This window comes from Bombina bombina, chromosome 8, assembly GCF_027579735.1.
Source record: "Bombina bombina isolate aBomBom1 chromosome 8, aBomBom1.pri, whole genome shotgun sequence".
NCBI classification, from domain to species: domain Eukaryota; kingdom Metazoa; phylum Chordata; class Amphibia; order Anura; family Bombinatoridae; genus Bombina; species Bombina bombina.
In genome coordinates this window covers 276,530,899-276,552,281 of record NC_069506.1, presented here as the reverse complement: position 1 = coordinate 276,552,281, position 21,383 = coordinate 276,530,899, and the positions used below count along the sequence as shown (strand labels likewise).

The following is a 21,383-nucleotide window of genomic DNA, read 5'->3' as shown; positions in this document are numbered from 1 at the left end:
ACAGCAGTGGGTGTATACATGAGACAGTGAGTGGGCATGTTTGAGTTTGGTCTAAATCAGTGCTGTGTGTGTCAGTGTGTACAGCAGTGGGTGTATACATGAGGCAGTGAGTGGGCATGTTTGAGTTTGGTCTAAATCAGTGCTGTGTGTGTCAGTGTGTACAGCAGTGGGTGTATAAATGAGACAGTGAGTGGGCATGTTTGAGTTTGGTCTATACCAGTGCTGTGTGTGTCAGTGTGTACAGCAGTGGGTGTGTACATGAGACAGTGAGTGGGCATGTTTGAGTTTGGTCTAAATCAGTGCTGTGTGTGTCAGTGTGTACAGCAGTGGGTGTATAAATGAGACAGTGAGTGGGCATGTTTGAGTTTGGTCTATACCAGTGCTGTGTGTGTCAGTGTGTACAGCAGTGGGTGTGTACATGAGACAGTGAGTGGGCATGTTTGAGTTTGGTCTATACCAGTGTGTACAGCAGTGGGTGTATAAATGAGACAGTGAATGGGCATGTTTGAGTTTGGTCTATACCAGTGCTGTGTGTGTCAGTGTGTTCAGTAGTGGGTGTATACATGAGACAGTGAGTGGGAATGTTTGAGTATGGTCTATACATGTGTCAGTGCGTACAGCAGTGGGTGTATACATGAGACAGTGAGTGGGCATGTTTGAGTTTGGTCTATACCAGTGCTGTGTGTGTTCAGTAGTGGGTGTATACATGAGACAGTGAGTGGGAATGTTTGAGTATGGTCTATACCAGTGTGCCATGTGTGTCAGTGCGTACAGCAGTGGGTGTATACATGAGACAGTGAGTGGGCATGTTTGAGTTTGGTCTATGCCCGTGCCGTGTGTGTCGGGCTGTCCCTTTGCCTGATCATTTCAGTCCAGCACAGGAGCTACTCTCTCTGACACTGATATCAGCTGGTGAAGCGTTTCCTGCCAGGTAGAGGAAGCTCCACAAACATTTTGTTCAGTTCATACCGTGTAAGATTTTTTTTGTCTTTTTTTTGTTCCATAAATGTTATATAAATATATAAATATAATTATTGATAATAAAAAACAAAATATTTGTGTTTCCAGTGGATCACTGTTTTGCATGTGTGGCACTGTGTCCATATCTTCATTTTATCTCATGTTTGTCTTTTATTTCTTTACCATGTGCTGCACAGATGCCTCGCGTGCAAGGCCCTCAGTACTTGAGAGGATCATGCCCAAAATGCCAGTGAATGTAACCGTAAAATCCAGAGATAAAATGTTTCCTGCTCCCACTGGGACCAGCCCACTCTCTTTATTTCCAGAACATTACAGAGCATCGGGCCCTTCTCCCCATGGGGTCCTAGTGAGTTGCCTGGCTTTGGCCGGTTGTTCCTTGTACCGTCACACACTAAGCCCCAGGCAGGACCTCATTATGTACATATCCTTGACTTTCAATTAATTCATTTAACTAAGAAAATGGGAAGTAAAATCGGGTTCCATTTTTTTGTTCTATTTACTTTTTGTGCATTACAGCGCTCAGGAGTTAAGTTATTGTTTGGCAGCTTCTGAGTGCCACATGAACTTCTAAAGTAGGATATACTGATACGTATTTTTTTCAGTAACGGTTGATATTCAATATATTTGATTTGCATGTTTTTATCTCCCTTGATTTACTTTTATTTCACCTGTACTCTCCCAGTTGCTCATCTCCCTTTTACATCACTTTCCAGCCCGTATATTCCAGTTACTTCACTTTCCTCCTGTTGTTTTTATTCTTGCCAGACTCTTGCTTGCTTTGGTTTACAGGTTCCAGATAACCTTCTCCTCTCCCTGGTACCCATCCAAGTTGCTCTCTCCAATTTAACCCCCAAAGTTATAGACCTCAAACAAATTATTCTGAATTCTCATCAAATTAATCCTAATACTCATCTAACAGAAAGTACACACTTAAGTACCCTTCCAAAAGCAAATTATTTTTGATGGAAACCCCCCCCCCCACAAAGACAATGACTTCCTCTACCATCATCAGATACATTAATCCTTTTACTAATTTATAGTGCTCATTCTGCCCTTTAGCCACCCCATTCACTCTAGTACACTTCCATAAACTCACATAACATCAATTAATACCTGTAGACTTTCACCCAGTACCAATTCAAAGAGCATAGTCTAGTTATACCCTATAATGGGATACACATTACTCCCTCTTTGTTTCTTCTAGTACCTTGGCACACAGTGACATTTCTGTATCTTGAATCCTTTTACAGAGTAACTTTCTCTAGTGCCATTACTCACTCTAGTAACCACCCACCAAATCAAATTAATCTTGCTACTCAACCAACAAGTAAAAATACATTTTGTGTTCACACAGTTCCCTCTAATGCAGCAACTCTACTCTCTTATACCTAGCTACGCTACTCCCTCTCATACCTAGCCACTCTACTCCCTCTCATACCTAGCCACTCTATTCCCTCTCATACCTACCCACTCTACTCCCTCTCATACCTAACCACTCTACTCCCTCTCATACCTAGCCACTCTACTCACTCACATACCTAGCCACTCTATTCCCTCTCATACCTACCCACTCTACTCCCTCTCATACCTAACCACTCTACTCCCTCTCATACCTAGCCACTATACTCCCTCACATACCTAGCCACTATACTCCCTCTCATACCTAGCCACTCTACTCCCTCTCATACCTAGCCACTCTATTCCCTCTCATACCAAGCCACTCTACTCCCTCTCATACCGAACCACTCTACTCCCTCTCATACCAAGCCTCTCTACTCCTCAAACCGAGCCACTCTACTCCCTCTCATACCGAGCCACTCTATTCCCTCTCATACCTAGCCACTCTATTCCCTCTCATACCTAGCCACTCTACTCCCTCTCATACCGAGCCACTCTACTCCCTCTCATACCTAGCCACTCTATTCCCTCTCATACCTAGCTACTCTACTCCCTCTCATACCTAGCCACTCTATTCCCTCTCATACCTAGCTACTCTACTCCCTCTCATACCTAGACACACTTCTCCCTCTCATACCTAGCAACACTTCTCCCTCTCATACCTAACCACTCTATTTCCTCTCATAGCAAGCCACTGTTCTCCCTCTCATACCTAGCTACTCTCTCATACCTAGCCTCTCTCATACCGAGCCACTCTTCTCCCTCTCATACCAAGCCACTCTTCCTCTCATACCAAGCCACTCTTCTCCCTCTCATACCGAGCCACTCTTCTCCCTCTCATACCGAGCCACTCTTCTCCCTCTCATACCGAGCCACTCTTCTCCCTCTCATACCGAGCCACTCTTCTCCCTCTCATACCGAGCCACTCTTCTCCCTCTCATACCGAGCCACTCTTCTCCCTCTCATACCGAGCCACTCTTCTCCCTCTCATACCGAGCCACTCTTCTCCCCCTCATACCGAGCCACTCTACTCCCTCTCATACCTAGTTACTCTATTCATACCTAGCCACACTTATCCCTCTCATACCTAGCCTCTCTACTCCCTTTCATACCTAGCCACTCTCTCTCATACCTAGCTACTCTCTCTCATACCTAGCCACTCTACTCCCTCTCATACCTAGCTTCTCTACTCCCTCTCATACCTAGCCACTCTACTCCCTCTCATACCTAGCCACTCTACTCCCTCTCATACCGAGCCACTCTACTCCCTTTCATACCTAGCCACTCTACTCCCTCTCATACCAAGTTACTCTTCTCCCTCTCATACCTAGCTACTCTACTCCCTCTCATACCAAGCCTCTCTACTCCTCATACCGAGCCACTCTACTCCCTCTCATACCGAGCCACTCTATTCCCTCTCATACCTAGTCACTCTATTCCCTCTCATACCTAGTCACTCTATTCCCTCTCATACCTAGCCACTCTATTCCCTCTCATACCTAGCCACTCTACTCCCTCTCATACCGAGCCACTCTACTCCCTCTCATACCTAGCCACTCTATTCCCTCTCATACCTAGCTACTCTACTCCCTCTCATACCGAGCCATTCTACTCCCTCTCATACCTAGCCACTCTACTCCCTCTCATACATAGCCACTTTATTCCCTCTCATACCTAGCCACTCTACTCCCTCTCATACCTAGCCACTCTTCCCTCTCATACCTAGCCACTCTATTCCCTCTCATACCTAGCCACTCTACTCCCTCTCATACCTAGACACACTTCTCCCTCTCATACCTAGCAACACTTCTCCCTTTCATACCTAACCACTCTATTTCCTCTCATAGCGAGCCACTGTTCTCCCTCTCATACCTAGCTACTCTCTCATACCTAGCCTCTCTCATACAGAGCCACTCTTCTCCCTCTCATACCAAGCCACTCTTCTCCCTCTCATACCGAGCCATTCTTCTCCCTCTCATACCGAGCCACTCTTCTCCCTCTCATACCGAGCCACTCTTCTCCCTCTCATACCGAGCCAATCTTTTCCCTCTCATACCGAGCCACTCTTCTCCCTCTCATACCGAGCCACTCTTCTCCCTCTCATACCGAGCCACTCTTCTCCCTCTCATACCGAGCCACTCTTCTCCCCCTCATACCGAGCCACTCTTCTCCCTCTCATACGAGCCACTCTACTCCCTCTCATACCTAGTTACTCTATTCATACCTAGCCACACTTATCCCTCTCATACCTAGCCTCTCTACTCCCTTTCATACCTAGCCACTCTCTCTCATACCTAGCTACTCTCTCTCATACCTAGCCACTCTACTCCCTCTCATACCTAGCTTCTCTACTCCCTCTCATACCTAGCCACTCTACTCCCTCTCATACCTAGCCACTCTACTCCCTCTCATACCGAGCCACTCTACTCCCTTTCATACCTAGCCACTCTACTCCCTCTCATACCAAGCTACTCTTCTCCCTCTCATACCTAGCTACTCTACTCCCTCTCATACCTAGCTACTCTACTCCCTCTCATACCTAGCCACTCTACTCCCTTCCATACCTAGCCACTCTACTCCCTCTCATACCGAGCCACTCTACTCCCTCTCATACCGAGCCACTCTACTCCCTCTCATACCGAGCCACTCTACTCCCTCTCATACCTAGCTACTCTACTCCCTCTCATACCTAGCTACTCTACTCCCTCTCATACCGAGCCACTCTACTCCCTCTCATACCGAGCCACTCTTCTGCCCCTCATACCGAGCCACTCTTCTCCCTCTCATACCGAGCCACTCTACTCCCTCTCATACCTATTTACTCTATTCATACCTAGCCACACTTATCCCTCTCATACCTAGCCTATCTACTCCCTTTCATACCTAGCCACTCTCTCTCATACCTAGCTACTCTCTCTCATACCTAGCCACTCCACTCCCTCTCATACCTAGCTTCTCTACTCCCTCTCATACCTATCCACTCTACTCCCTCTCATACCTAGCCACTCTACTCCCTCTCATACCAAGCCACTCTACTCCCTTTCATACCTAGCCACTCTACTCCCTCTCATACCAAGCTACTCTTCTCCCTCTCATACCTAGCTACTCTACTCCCTCTCATACCTAGCTACTCTACTCCCTCTCATACGTAGCCACTCTACTCCCTTTCATACCTAGCCACACTACTCCCTCTCATACCGAGCCACACTACTCCCTCTCATACCGAGCCACTCTACTCCCTCTTATACTGAGCCACTCTACTCCCTCTTATACTGAGCCACTCTACTCCCTCTCATACCTAGCCACTCTACTCCCTCTCATACCGAGCCACTCTACTCCCTCTCATACCTAGCCACTCTATTCCCTCTCATACCTACCCACTCTATTCCCTCTCATACCTACCCACTCTATTCCCTCTCATACCTAGCCACTCTATTCCCTCTCATACCTAGCCACTCTATTCCCTCTCATACCTAGCCACTCTACTCCCTCTCATACCTAGATACACTTCTCCCTCTCATACCTAGCAACACTTCTCCCTCTCATACCTAACCACTCTACTTCCTCTCATACTGAGCCACTCTACTCCCTCTCATAGCGAGCCACTGTTCTCCCTCTCATACCTAGCTACTCTCTCATACCGAGCCACTCTTCTCCCTCTCATACCGAGTCACTCTTCCTCTCATACCGAGCCACTCTTCTCCCTCTCATACCGAGCCATTCTTCTCCCTCTCATACCGAGCCACTCTTCTCCCTCTCATACCGAGCCACTCTTCTCCCTCTCATACCGAGCCACTCTTCTCCCTCTCATACCGAGCCACTCTTCTCCCTCTCATACCGAGCCACTCTTCTCCCTCTCATACCGAGCCACTCTTCTCCCTCGCATACCGAGCCACTCTTCTCCCTCTCATACCGAGCCACTCTATTCCCTCTCATACCAAGCCACTCTTCTCCCTCTCATACCGAGCCACTCTTCTCCCCCTCATACCGAGCCACTCTTCTCCCTCTCATACCGAGCCACTCTACTCCCTCTCATACCTAGTTACTTTACTCATACCTAGCCACACTTATCCCTCTCATACCTAGCCTCTCTACTCCCTTTCATACCTAGCCACTCTCTCATACCTAGCTACTCTCTCTCATACCTAGCTTCTTAACTCCCTCTCATACCTAGCCACTCTACTCCCTCTCATACCTAGCCACTCTACTCCCTCTCATACCAAGCTACTCTTCTCCCTCTCATACGTAGCTACTCTACTCCCTCTCGTACCTAGCTAATCTACTCCCTCTCGTACCTAGCTACTCTACTCCCTCTCGTACCTAGCTACTCTACTCCCTCTCGTACCTAGCTACTCTACTCCCTCTCGTACCTAGCTACTCTACTCCCTCTCGTACCTAGCTACTCTACTCCCTCTCGTACCTAGCTACTCTACTCCCTCTCGTACCTAGCTACTCTACTCCCTCTCGTACCTAGCTACTCTACTCCCTCTCGTACCTAGCTACTCTACTCCCTCTCGTACCTAGCTACTCTATTCCCTCTTGTACCTAGCCACTTTTTCCCCTCTCGTACCTAGCCACTCTTCTCCCTCTCATACCTAGCCACTTTATTCCCTCTCATACCTAGCCACTCTGCCACTCTTCTCCTTCTCATACCTAACCACTCTCTTCTCTCTCATACCTAGTTACTCTTCTCCCTCTCATACCTAGCCACGCTTCTCCCTCTCAAACCTAGTCTCTCTACTCCCTTTCATACCTAGCCACTCGACTCCCTCTCATACCAAGCTACTACTCTACTCCCTTACATACCTAGCCACTCTACTCCATCTTATACCTAGCTACTCTATTCCTTCTCATACCTAGCTACTCTATTCCTTCTCATACCTAGCCACTCTACTCCCTCTCATACCTAGCCACTCTACTCCCTCTCATACCTAGCCACTCTACTCCCTCTCATACCTAGCCATTCTGTCTCATACTTAGCCACTCTTCTTCTCATAGCTAACCACTCTACTCCCTCGCATACCTAGCCACTCTTCTCCCTCCCATACCTAGCCACTCTTCTCCTCATACCTAGTTACTCTTCTCCCTCTCATACCTAGTTACTCTTCTCCCTCTCATACCTAGTTACTCTTCTCCATCTCATACCTAGCCACGCTTCTCCCTCTCATACCTAGTCTCTCTACTTCCTTTCATACCTATCCACTCTACTCCCTCTCATGCCAAGCTAGTCTACTCCCTTACATACCTAGCTACTCTATTCCATCTCATACCTAGCTACTCTATTCCTTCTCATACCTAGCTACTCTATTCCTTCTCATACCTAGCCACTCATCTTCCTCTCATACCTAGCCACTCTACTCCCTCTTATACCTAGCCATTCTGTCTCATACCTAGCCACTCTTCTTCTCATAGCTAACCACTCTACTCCCTCTCATAGCTAACCACTCTACTTCCTCTCATACCTAGCCACTCTTCTCCCTCTCATAGCTAACCACTCTACTTCCTCTCATACCTAGCCACTCTTCTCCCTCTCATATCGAGCCACTATACTCCCTCTCATACCTAGCCACTCTACTCCCTTTTATACTGAGTCACTCTACTCCTCATACCTAGCCACTCTACTCCCTCTCCTGCCCACTCATACCCAGTCACTATTTTCCTTATTATGCCCATTTATACTTACTCTACTCCCCCTCATATTCATTCATGCACAGACACGCTAATATCTCATGCCCACTCATACGCAGTCTCACTACTCCCTCTCATGTCCACTCATACACAGTCACTCTATCCCCTTTCATGCTCACTCATACCCAGTCACACTACTTGCTGTCATACCCAATCACTCAACACTCTCTTATACCCAGTGATTCACTCTTCTTCCTCTCATGCCCACTCACTCTACTCCCTCTTATGCCTTCTCCTACCCAATCACTCTACTTCTCATGCCCAATCTTTCTACTTCCTCTCATGCCCAAACACACCCAATCACTCTACTCCCTCTCATGCCCACTCATTCCCAATGACTACTCCCTCTCATGCCCACTCATTTCTAATCACTATACTCCCTCTCATGCGCACTCATATGCACTCACTATACTCCCACTCATTCCTTCTCCCTCTCATGCCCACTCATATCCAATGACTCTACTTCCTCTAATGCCCACTCATTTATCTATTTACCCATTTGTGTGTTTCCACTGCTTCCCACCTGCCCCACTGAACTTCTCCCTTTCATGCCTTAAAGTATACATTTATGAGCATTAAAGAGACTGTTTTTATTGTTTAAAAAGATAGACAATCTGTTTATTACCCATTCCCCAGTTTTGCATAATCAACACTGTGATATTAATATACTTTTTACCTCTGTGATTATCTTGTATCTAAACCTCTGCAGACTGCCCCTTATTTCAGTTCTTTTGGCAGACTTGCATTTTAGCCCATTTGTGCTGACTCATAATTAACTGCACAGGAGTGAGCACAATGTTATCTATATGACGCACTGTCTAACTGTGAAAAACTGTCAGCATTCACTAAGATAAGTGATGGCCTGCATGGGGCTTAGAAATAGGCAGAAATGTAGATGTTTAAAAATATGGTTATAACGTATATTAATATAACAATGTTGGTTGTGCAAAGCTGGGGAATAGATAGTAAAAGTGTTTATCTTTTTTAAACAATAACATTTTTGGAGTAAACTGTCCCTTTAAGCCCTCATCAATATCTCATTATTCTACATACACAGTACTGCATACCAACCTTCTGTTATCTACCTGATCACTCTCTACTTCTTTTACCCAAAACATCTGCAGACATCTATAGCTCTATATTAGCACATTCGCCAGTGGCCATTGACCATATATTTTAGCAAGGGAGGGTTGACTCATACTGCTCTTTATATGTAAAAGGATGTTATACTAAAAATCATTCTGAAGGTGCAGCAAACTTGTTCACCTGTTTATAAAAAATAAAAAAAATTCCATTGAACTGTTGATTTTGAGATGAAACTAACAGAAATTTGCATTCTTGTGCACAGCTAATACTGCAGTATCAGTTGCTCTCAATTGGTGGGCAAGTGCTGGAACACCCTCTTAGTTACTACAGAAAATTGCCTATTTGTCCATTTAAGTACTATCTAAAAGAATGAGAAAACTGACAGCATTTCTGTACAGATACTAACGTACTGAACATCATATTCTGTTTGTGATGCATTAATATAGAAAGGTATGTGAGAGAAATATACCCCCAAGTAAATCCATGCACAATAAATGCAAATGGATATCTGAGCCATGATGTGTGCCATATTGCTTTCAGCTGCACACAGATACACACAGATAGTTAACTGGCCCCATGGGGACACTACACTGCACAAATGAGGAATGTCATTACACAATATGTAACTTAGCAAACGATTGCTTAAATATGTAGAGTTTTCTCCATGTTGCGTGTTTCTGGACTCTGTAATGACCAGCAGGCATCTATGCATAAAGTATTGAGTCATGCAGGTGACAAAGGCAGAATTGCTGTAACTGTGCACGAGAGTCTATGCCACTGTGCATGTGCCTGCACCAACTGTAGTAAGTTGTGAGTGCGCATGTCCTCTCGCTCACAACTACTATATATGTAAGCATGCCTGATCAGTGAACACTAATGCAAATATAAGTGAAGGTAAAAGAACATGCGATTCTTGCCAGTCCTTACATTCAGTAATAATATGTTTCATTTCATCCACCGCGTAACATAAATTCCATATGAATGTCCATTTCAGTTGAGCGCATTGCTCCAATAGCTCTGGTGCAGCGCAGGGATATTAGTTGTACTGTATACATGTGAGTGGCGGCATGATGGGAATGTGCTGCTATATCCTGCCCTACATGATCCAGGTAAACGGCTCTGACATCATCGTCATGTTTAATAAACTAAGGCACTTTGTGGGGGCTCTTACCACACTTTGTACCAGCTTTGTTTAAGAAAAATGTATATTTAGGAACAAAAGGTTTCTGTGCAATACTATGTGGCACTGGCCTTATCTGCCTCCTCCGGGGTGTTTCATTCACCTCCCCCTATATTGCATATAACATCTAGTACTGCAACGTGCGGCTCTGCTTTATAATCATCTATAACACCAGTCTACTTAAAGGGACAGTCAACACCAGATTTTTTGTTGTTTAAAAAGATAGATAATCCCTTTATTACCCATTCCTCAGTTTTCCATTACCAACCCAGTTATAGTAATACACGTTTTACCTATGTGATTACCTTGTATCTAAGCCTCTGCAAACTGCCCCCTTATTTGTGTTCATTTGACCAAATTGCATTTTAACCAATCAGTGCTCATTTCTCGGTAAATTTATGTGTGTGAGCTCAATGTTATCAATATGAAACACATGAACTTATGCCCTCTAGTGGTGAAAAACTGTACACATTTTTCAGATTAGAGGCGGTCTTCAAGATCTTAGAAATAAGCATATGAACCTCATAGTTTTAGCTTTGAACTAAGAATACCAAGAGAACAAAGCAAAATTGGTGATAAAATTTAATTGGAAAGTTGTTTACAATTGCATGCCCTATTTGAATCATGAAAAAAATGGACTTGACTGTCCCTTTAAATAACAGGAAACCATGTACCAAGGTACTTACTGGTTAGTAATGTACTGGGAGACTGCTCCCTTGAACTTTCAGTGTAGTTAATGCAAGACCATGGAGCTTACAGTGTATTTAATGCAAGACCAGGCCCCATGGCGCTTACAGTCTAGTTATTTAAGGAGAGACTTATCTATAAAGAAATGATTGTTCTGAAGCCCTGCTCTAATGTACTTGCAGTTAAATTTAACATATTTTTTGCCATTTACAACATTATAAACCAGCATGAAATCTAATTATGGTTTAGAAATAATTTGTGTAATTTACATGGGCAGAATCCCATTAGGTAGGTCAACTGGTTAAAAGACTATTGTGAGAAGTGACCTCAGTGGCACAGCAGTCCCTAAAGAGAGAGTGCTCGCTGTCCCCAGATTATAAAACCCAGGCAGGAGGGGCAGGTAGTGTCCATCTCTGCTTTGTGTTCAGTAATGCGTGGATGACCCTTCCAGGCATATTAAGTGTTGGAACAGTTAGGTTCCCACATATTAATCCCTATGAAATGTGGCCCATTCCATCCCTGTGCATCTACTGAATGTATTAACTCTTACTGGGACATGATTATCTTTTGGGGTTTTTTTTCTGGTTGATGTTTTCTTTTATGGACTAGAAAAATCTTTAAAAAAAAAATGTATTAAAATGGCTGTGTCAGTGATAAATATATATTCTCTATTAATATTTTTGATGAGTAAGAAAATAATTTTGAAAGTTAATTCCTGGAAATAAACTTGTGATCTGCAGGTCTGTGCTCCTGTGTGTTTACTGTTCTAAAGGGGCCTGATGACTGGGGGCACATTATTGTAACAACTTATGCCAGATGGGTCACTGAGCATCATTTTAGTGACAATATTCAAATCTGTAAAGTAGAAGGACTTTGCCACCTCAGCAGGTCGATGCTTCCACCTTCTTCACTTCCTCTGAGCACCAGTTTAGCTTCTGTTTGGGGTTAATGTGGGAGATAGTTCTACCCTAGTATAAAATGTTTCTTTTCACAGATAAAGAAGAGCATGACCCCTCTATTGAATTCTACTGCTAAATGGGACTGGCATCACTCACCCGACATAAGAGCAGCATTGGTGTCTGGACCTACACTTTTAGGGTCCTGACAAACAAGAGTGACCACTTGTTTCATCTTATGGAGCAGGTGATGGAAGAGATAATACCTGTGCTCATTTACTCTCCTGCAGCGTGCATCTTACCCTTTGCCCAGGCTTGTTTGGATAAGCCAGTAATATGCTCTTTTTGTGGATACCAGAGGCTCTGCCTATTTATTTAGCCTATTATTGTGCTTGCACTTTATGATGATGGTCTTGATAAATTATGCTAAGCATCCCTCTCCGAGACACATGGTTTCAGGATAAACAGTTATTCTAATATGAGAAAGTATCCTTGTAATATTAAATGGGCACAAAGTGTAATCACATTAAGTACCAACACACTGCATAGTGTAATGTACCAAACTGCTAAGTCTTTAGTTCTCACCCTGCAAAGAAAATATTAACTTTTTTTATATATATATATAAAAAATGTTTTTGCTCTCCCTTATACATGTGCTTTGTATGTTGGTGACATCACTTACTATGACAGCGTTAGCCACACACCACAGTGGTTTGTCTATGTAACTTGGGGTGCATGTGTGAAAACAAAGCACTTGCTTGGTGCCTTATACTAGAAGGACAAATCCCACCTATGAGGAGCAGAAGTGTGGTAGAGTTTAACAGCTTATATCATTAATGCAAGATAAAAATAATAGAAGCTTTCTGTTACTGTCATGCTGCAATATATAGGTTCCATTGGTGCTAATTTTTATTTATGTATTCACTCTCCTCTCACGCTCATTAATTCTTTATGTCTAAGCCATCTTCTGCAAACTCCTGGGAAGCTTCTAATTCAGAATAATCTGCCAGATAGCTCCTCTTCCCAATATTCCTGTTTATCTTGACCTACTTATCTATCACTTAACAGGTGAAAGCTCCCCTTCCCAGGGGGCATGGACAGAAACTTATGTGCCCCTTTTACCTGAATGAAATAACACTGGCTTCCCATCCCACCATGCCTAGTTCTCTCCATCATAGAATGGACAGAGCTAGGTTCTCCTTCCAAGTATTGTTTCTATAGTTCGCAAGAGGCATTGGTAGTCCTTCATAGGAGTGAGGCAGGTCAAGCAGCAAGGGTTTCTCCTAAGGATGCCACCATCTTCCCCAAAAGTGCATCATTGGCCCACATATAGGGTAACAAGCCATCTCTCCACTTATCATTCTGGGAGTGCTCTGTCACAGAGAGTGTTCACTGCAACATAGTAGATGATGTTGGAAGAAGACCAAAGTCTATTAAAGGGACACTGAACCCAAATTTTTTATTTTGTGATTCAGATAGAGCATGCAATTTTAAGCAACTTTGTAATTTACTTCTATTATCAATTTTTCTTCGTTCTCTTGATATCTTTATTTGAAAAAGAAGGCATCTAAGCTTTTTTTGGTTTAGTACTCTGGACAGCACTTTTTTTTTATTGGTGGATCAATTTATCCACCAATCAGCAAGAACAACCCAGGTTGTTCACAAAAATGAGCCGGCATCTAAACTTGCATTTCAAGACACTGAACCCAAATTTTTTCTTTCGTGATTCAGATAAAGCATGTCATTTTAAGCAACTTTCTAATTTACTCCTATTATCAAATTTTCTTCATTCTCTTGGTATCTTTATTTGAAATGCAAGAATGTAAGTTTAGATGCCGGCACATTTTTGGTGAATAACTTGGGTTATTGCTGATTGGTGGATAAATTCATCCACCAATAAAAATGTGCTGTCCAGAGGACTGAACCAAACATGCTTAGATGCCTTCTTTTTCAAATAAAGATAGCAAGAGAACGGAGAAAAAATTTATAATACGAGTAAATTAGAAAGTTGCATAAAATTGCATCTGAATCACGAAAGAAAAAATTTGAGTTCAGTGTCCCTTTAAAGATGCTCCTTTAAAGAAACAGAATTGTTTGTAACACCTACAGTGGTTGCCCCTTTATCACATCATTCTAAGAAAATTATATTTCCTATAGAGGACTTAGGTTCTATTAGAGACAGTATAGATAATGAGATTGATTATAATGTAAAGCTCTCTTTTGTATTACCACATTCTTTTCTGTCCATGTTCTCTGTTACTAAGGCTGCTAAAAATTGGTGAACATCTTTTCAAGAATGCACACTTGGGCTTTAATTTAATTAGAGCAGACAAAAAGTCAGAAGTCCTTTGCACAGTAGAAATACTACATAACAATATTGGACAATATAGTATTGAACAAAAGTTGTCAACATTCTTATTCCTCAAAATTAACCCTTTTGGAATTTGTTTACTGTTGTTATTCATTTTTGTAATTCCTATATATAGAAGACAATCCATGATTACAAACCACATGTACCAACTGACATTCGTAGCACCTGCTGTGTCCGTGATACACACATATATATCATATGAACAATGCCTTCATGTCTTACCCCTATTACGGCTTAAGCACAACACTCCCCTCCTCAATAATACTTCCGTTAGCCAGAACAAAAGTCACACATGTAGTAAGGTCATTGTACTTACTTCCTCCAAATGATGCATACTGCCAGTCCTGGGGATATATGTCCACACTCGTCTGTTTAACGGCCAACCCTTGACCGGGTAGTGGTAATCCCTATGGCATTGTAGCGCGTGTGTGTGTGAGAAAGGCTTCCACCTTCTTCCGGGTTCTGGCTAAGTATGTCCAGGGGGAGGGGAGGAGTGCGGGTGAGCTGGGGGAATACTCCGCTTGCGTCCCCAGATGCCGTTCTTCTCGGGAGACACGATGTACCGCTGGATATCAAAGGAGGTTCATCTGTGCCTTGCTCATGTCCTCAGCATAACCAACCAAATAATGAAGCAGCAGGCACCAGCATGAACAATTATACGATCCTTTATTGGGCAATAAAATTACATGGAAATAAACGGGTTAACAACTTCAAACCCTTCAGGCAACAACAAAGTGGATGGTGGTACTACATGTACCCTAACGCTGAAGCGTTTCGGCTATTGCCGTAATCGTAATAGCCGAAACGCGTCAGCGTTAGGGTACATGTAGTACCACCATCCACTTGTTCATGCTGGTGCCTGCTGCTTCATTATTTGGTTGGTTACAAACCACATGTATATTCTGTCTTCTATTTTATAGAGACTAACTGACTCTGATATATATAGTATTAGCATCATACCTGTGTATACCACACGAGAGCCTGTGCTCATATAATTTGAATGCATATTAATAAAGGTAACAATTTATTTTAGTTTAACTCCACACCAATATTTCGATGATGAAGTAGGGAACATAATGTGCTAATAAGTGCATTCTTTTTGGGCAGAATCTTCTAACATCCTTTTAGATCTCTAGTTTGGCCCTGAATTGCTAATATATCTGGTAGAGAGTACTTTTTTGACACAAGCTTCTATAGCAAAAAAATCAACAGCTTGATTTCAACAGTGCGCTCAAGAGCCTCTTTTCCTAGGGAGGCCTATCATTCACAAGCCTGATAAAAGCATGGAAGGACTACTTAAGGACAATCTTCTAAATGACAACAGAACCTTTCATCACACTAATTCTGTAGGGGTGCATATATCCCACTTCAGAGATGTCTGATTCTATAAGGTAAACAGGTGTGTACTCTACTGGAGATGCTTTGCAGGCCCAGGGCTGGAACAGATTTGAATCAGCTTCCATAAGAGATCATGAAAACTGGGGGTCAAGAGGGGAACAGAAGAGTAGCCAGAAGTCAAGCCAGGGTTCAGGAACGCTTAACCATGTAGATACCAGACATCACAGCAAAAGGGATAAATAGAAGAAAAATTCAAAGTATAGTTCCTTAGATCCCTTGACCCTGTCTCCTGCAAGGTACCGCCCCATATCACTGCTTCCACAAACATCAAAATACTGGGAAAACTATTTTATGACCCCCTAACCGAGTTCCTGTCCTTCAACTCCTTGCTTGACACCCTGCAATCTGGCTTCAGTCCCCAACACTCAACTGTCTCAATTGAAACTGCCCTCACCAAAATTTTTAACAATCTTCTTCCTGCTAAAAATAATGGACACTACTCTATACTTATCTTACTTGACCTCTCGGCTGCCTTCGACCCAGTTGACTCCCTCCTCCTACAGACCCTCAGCTCTCTTTGTGACACTGCCCTCTCCACTATTCTCTTCTTAACAGGTCCTTTCTGTGACACTTGCTAGTGACTCCTCTCCATTGCCTCTGTCTGTTGGAGTACCTCAAACCTCTGTCCAGGGTCCTCTACTCTTCTCCATTTTTACTTCTTCACTGGGTAAACTTATCAACAGCTCTGGCTTCAAATATCACCTCTATGCTGATAACACCTAGATCTACCTCTCCATACCTGCTCTCTGTCCCTTTGTCCTTTCTCACGTCAGTGATTGCTTATCTGGCATGTTTTCCTGGATGGCTTCTCATCTCCTAATAAAGATTTACATGTCCAAGACAGCTTCTTCTAATCCCCCCACCCCCAGCTCTACTCTAAGTTCTGACTTTTATATCGCTGTCAACAGTATCACTATCTCCCCATCACTCCAGGTCCTCTACCTTGGTGTTACACTTGACTCATATCTGTCTTTCATCCCAACATCCAATCACTCTCTTTAACCTGCCACTACCACCTATGTAATATTTCCGAAATTCACCTGTTTGTGAGTGCTGCATTAAGCAACTATTTCACTCCCTTGTAATTTCACTCTGGGCTGAGTTATTGCCTTATCTACATTGTTCCTGGCTCCTGAGACCAAGCATACTTACCTGATACCTGTGTATGCTCACCTTGCTCCAGAGACAAAACATACTTGCCTTGTACCTGCATATGCTCATCTTGCTCCAGATACCACACATACCTGATATCTGCTTATGCTCACCTTGTTCTAGAGACCAAACATACTTACCTTACACCTGCGTATGCTCATCTGGTTCCTGATATCCAAGCAGACCAACCTGATACCTGTGTATGCTCACCTTGTTTCTGAAGCTTTACCTATCTGGTATCCCTTGACAGTCTCACCAACAGTACACACTGAGTTTTCTGTGCCTGTTGCGATACCTGTATTTACCATACCAGTGACATCCTTCCTCAAACCAGCTGTGCCTGTCCTTATGTACCTGGTATCCTTTGACAGTCTCACCCACAGTACCCACTGGGTATCCTGTGCTTGCTGATAGACCTGTGTCTACCATACCAGTGACATCCTTCCTCAAACCAACTGTGCCTGCTGTACGTACCCTGGTATCCCGTGACAGTCTCATCAACAGTACCTACTGGTTATCCTGTGCCTGCTGAGAGACCTGTGTCTACCATACCAGTGACATCCTTCCTCAAACCAACTGTGCCTGCTGTACGTACCCTGGTATCCCGTGACAGTCTCACCAAAAGTACCCGCTGGGTATCCTGTGCCTGCTGAGAGACCTGTGTCTACCATACCAGTGACATCCTTCCTCAAACTGTGTCTGCTTTTCTCTCATTAATTGTGTCTGCTGTACCTACCAGGTATTCTGTGACAACCTCACCCTTTACTGGTCAATTTAAGCACCAGTGACTATTGGACTTAGTTACTGCAAACTACTTAAAGTATTCTGAACCTTGAATCGGACTTGTTTTGCATAAGGCCTACTTTCAAAGCTGGCTACAGAATTCGTTCCATACCACAGGGTGAAGCTTATGAGTGATTACACATTATTATATTTACATTTCTTTATTTGTAAGAATTTAAATGCTGGTATTTAAATTATAACATAGATGAACAAATTCTTATTTTACAAGAGGCTTTTTCTAAGGATAATTCAAATATCGGTGTTACTGAACCAGTCTAATAATATATAGTAAACTTGTCTGTTAGAATGGAAGGGGTTCACCAGTAACTGCTACTGCAGTAACCCTTTCTAATTGTTGTCTCTGGTTTGTAACTACTTGGTCAGGATGTGGTAATTAGGATAACCGTATTGTGTTTGTGACATATAGGACTTGAGTACAAGTGGCGCACTAACGTTGGTGTGCAATACTGAAATATATTTGTTCGCAACTAACTTGCACACGTATTACAAGTTGAAAGTAAACACGCCAGAATCTAACTTTGTACTCATCTAATTAGTGCAACTAAAGACCTGGTTTAAAAGGTTATGGCTAAAATGAAAGCTACACTAAAAAAAATATTCATAAAAATATAATTGTTCAAAGATATATGATATATGATAAGGTGTTTAATTGGAAAGGGCTGTAATATATATATATATATATATTCTCTATGTGTAAACTTCTATGTATGATTATATACTAGAGATGTTAGGTGAAGAAAATTTTGTTTTGGATGAAATTTTCATTCTGAATATTCGAGTAAATTCATTTCCCTGGGGGCGAAGCTAGTGAGCAACTGCATCAGACGTGTTTTATGGAGCTCCTGGGCTCACTTAATAATTTAAATTGCCTAATCTGTTGAAAGTGCTCTCTAATTCCCCCAGAGTTGATGGTTTGGTACACCGTCTATCCCTTAAGACAGGTGTACCCTTCAGTGACCTGAACAGATAGCAGTCGCCTAAACGGCAGGTGAGGTGCATCAGTTGGACCGCAGTGCAGAGGAAGGCCGTGCTGCTCACCTTGCCCCATCCACCTTGCAGTCCACTCACTCCGGAGGGTCGGGGCTCCGCTCCAGAGTGCGCTTACCTCATAGTCCCGGACTAAAGGAGAGACTGACTGCTGAAAATAGCGGGACGGCGTAGACAGCAGGAGTGCCAGTGAGGTCATGGCCTAAGCAGAGTAGTCGCCACGTGGGTGGTGGAGATTCTAGATACAGCTATACTCCAGACAGTCTCTTGTCCCTGAGGAGGACATCTCATACTGGGAACAGCAAGGAGGAGGACAGGAGATCCCCGGACAGCTCGGAGGAGTTGCACTCGACTTCCACAGCAACACGTCATTAGTGTAAGTGTGCAACTCTCTACCCGCACCCACACAGGCTCTATAAGCCCCTAGGCCCAACTGCATACACGAGCTGATTGGTTTTGATCAGAAGAGAGGACGCTATACTTAAGTAGGAGGAAAGGGGACTGAAATAAAAATTAATGAGACCCTTTATGTGACACCACCCTCCAAGGTCTTTTATATGTAAGAAGGGAACATTTCTTTAACACTGTGATAGTCTGTTGGATGATACTGGCTGTAGTCACTACTAAGGGACTCCTGATACAGAGATACTGAGGCCCACGTGACATCTCCACTTTATCCCAGCCCCGGGCTTGTCTGAGGGAACCTTAAAAGCTTTATTACAGTGTGCTCAGGTTGATGAGGGATAAGACACAATTCATGGCTTAACACCATAATACTTGCAAGCTACCCTTACTATTCAGCTCAGTATAAGGCCTGTGCCCTCTACGACTTCAGAAAGGCCTAAATTTACAGACCCCTGAGACCCAACACATTAAGTCGCTTTAATTCACTGGGCAGCTAAACAACCATAAAGGCATAAGAGTCTCTCTATAGCCCCTGGGGCAATTGAACTCCCCACTGGGGATATTGGATTACTAATTTAAGTGTCTGTGGTCTACGCTAGGGCTTTGTGGTACTTCATCCTGTTGAATCATTTTTCTATTGCATCTTGATTGAAGAGAATATGGTGTGCTAAGAAGCTGTTGCACCCCTCCATACCGGTGTGAATAACGGTGGTTGCCTAGAGTGGCTTTACTCTCCACTAACTTCACGAACCTGCAAAACGAAACTTGTCAACTGAAATTGCACTACATTTGTAATAATGTCGCAACAAGCAACAAAAAATCAGAAGGGTATCCAAACCTCCAAGCATACAGTCCGGAATCATTTTCCATCTTTAAGAGACCCCAACCCTGGTATTTCAGATTATGAAAGGTCATTGTCCCCTGCTCCTTCAGAGGAGAGGTCTAATATGAGATATTCACCGCCCTCGAGCTCACAGGGTGAAGTGATTACCATAGATTCTATGAAACAACTCCTGGATAGGCAAAGCCAATCCTTTGCTAAAAGATTTGACAAGCTAGAGAGGTACGTCAATGATTTAGGCAAAGATATTGCTACAGTGAATGAGCGTACAGATATCAAAGAGCGAAAACAAGAGGACCTTCTGGTTGATCCCACAAATTGGGTTAGCTATACTCAGAACCTAGCTGACCAATTTTCTTCAATGGAAGCAAAGCTGGACGATCTTGAGGACTGCTCTCTGCGGAACAATGTGAGAATCAGAGGGATCCCTGAATCTGTTGGCCCCCAGGAGCTGGAGAAGTATGCACAAGCTCTGTTCCGGGCTGTCCTGGGTCCTACAGGGGATGAGGAAGCAAGAATAGATAGAATCCACTGAGTGGCTAGGCCTAAAAACCTCCCTATGGATAAACCCCGAGATACAATAGCTCGGCTGCACTATTTTACTTACAAGGACAAGATCTTAAAAGCTACACTGAGGCAGCCCCAGCTGTCAGACCAGTTCAAAGATGTAACGCTATACCCTGACCTGTCCTCATATACTTTGCAACAAAGGAGATCGTTCAATGAAGTTACCAAAACACTAAGACAGCATCAAATTCGTTACCGATGGGGTTTCCCTACAAGACTAATCATCACCAAGGATGGCACTCAGCACACCGCCCTCTCCCCAAGGCAGGCTCAGGACTTGCTAAGGGGATGACATCTTCCAACTGGGGAAGAGGCCGAAGACCCGAACCGACCACCAAGAGCGGGTGCTACATTGAGACCGGGAGCCCCGGACTGAAATCCAATTAGGCAAGACCCTGCCCGCTGATACCTTCTTCCTTCTTAAAGGAGGATCTTATATTTGACCCCTTGTAGGTCCTGATCTGGTCTTACCCTACTCTTAAGACTTTCCCCATCTAGACTGAGCTTGTTGGATGATCTTTTCCGACTACAAAGGAGTGGTAAAGTAGACCAAGGACAATTACTCTGTTAAATGTTTAATTTTCTTGTTTGTTTGCTTTTCTGGTTGTTTTTTTTTTTGTTTTTTTTTAGCATACTGTGTAATGGCTGTATTACATACTGTAAATTTTGCATTGATAAGAATTGGTTCCGCACTGTATTACATACTGTAAATTTTGCATTGATAAGAATTGGTTCCGCACTTTAACTTGGTCGGGGTATTACCTCCACGAAAACAAAGTTTACATTCTAAGTTAGTGCAATATTCCTAAGAAGTTTCTATCTTAGAAAATGTGTTAGTGTAGGTAATCTTATATAACCAGCACTCAATAGGTTTTATGAGACCGGTACCATATAAGAGTATTAGAGATTTAGTTAAAGATTGAGGCAGACAGAAACTCTCAA

General features: G+C 43.4%; 1 protein-coding gene across 1 annotated transcript in view; it reads left to right on the top strand.

Moving 5' to 3' along the window:
• Positions 1-1,116, top strand: part of SIK3 (SIK family kinase 3) — a 772,688-nt gene extending 771,572 nt beyond the window's left edge. The window contains exon 25 of the mRNA XM_053691386.1: positions 1-1,116. This exon is cut by the window's left edge and continues 7,462 nt beyond it. The gene's annotated coding sequence lies outside the window, so the exon portion shown is untranslated.
• The last annotated feature ends 20,267 nt before the right edge of the window (positions 1,117-21,383 follow it).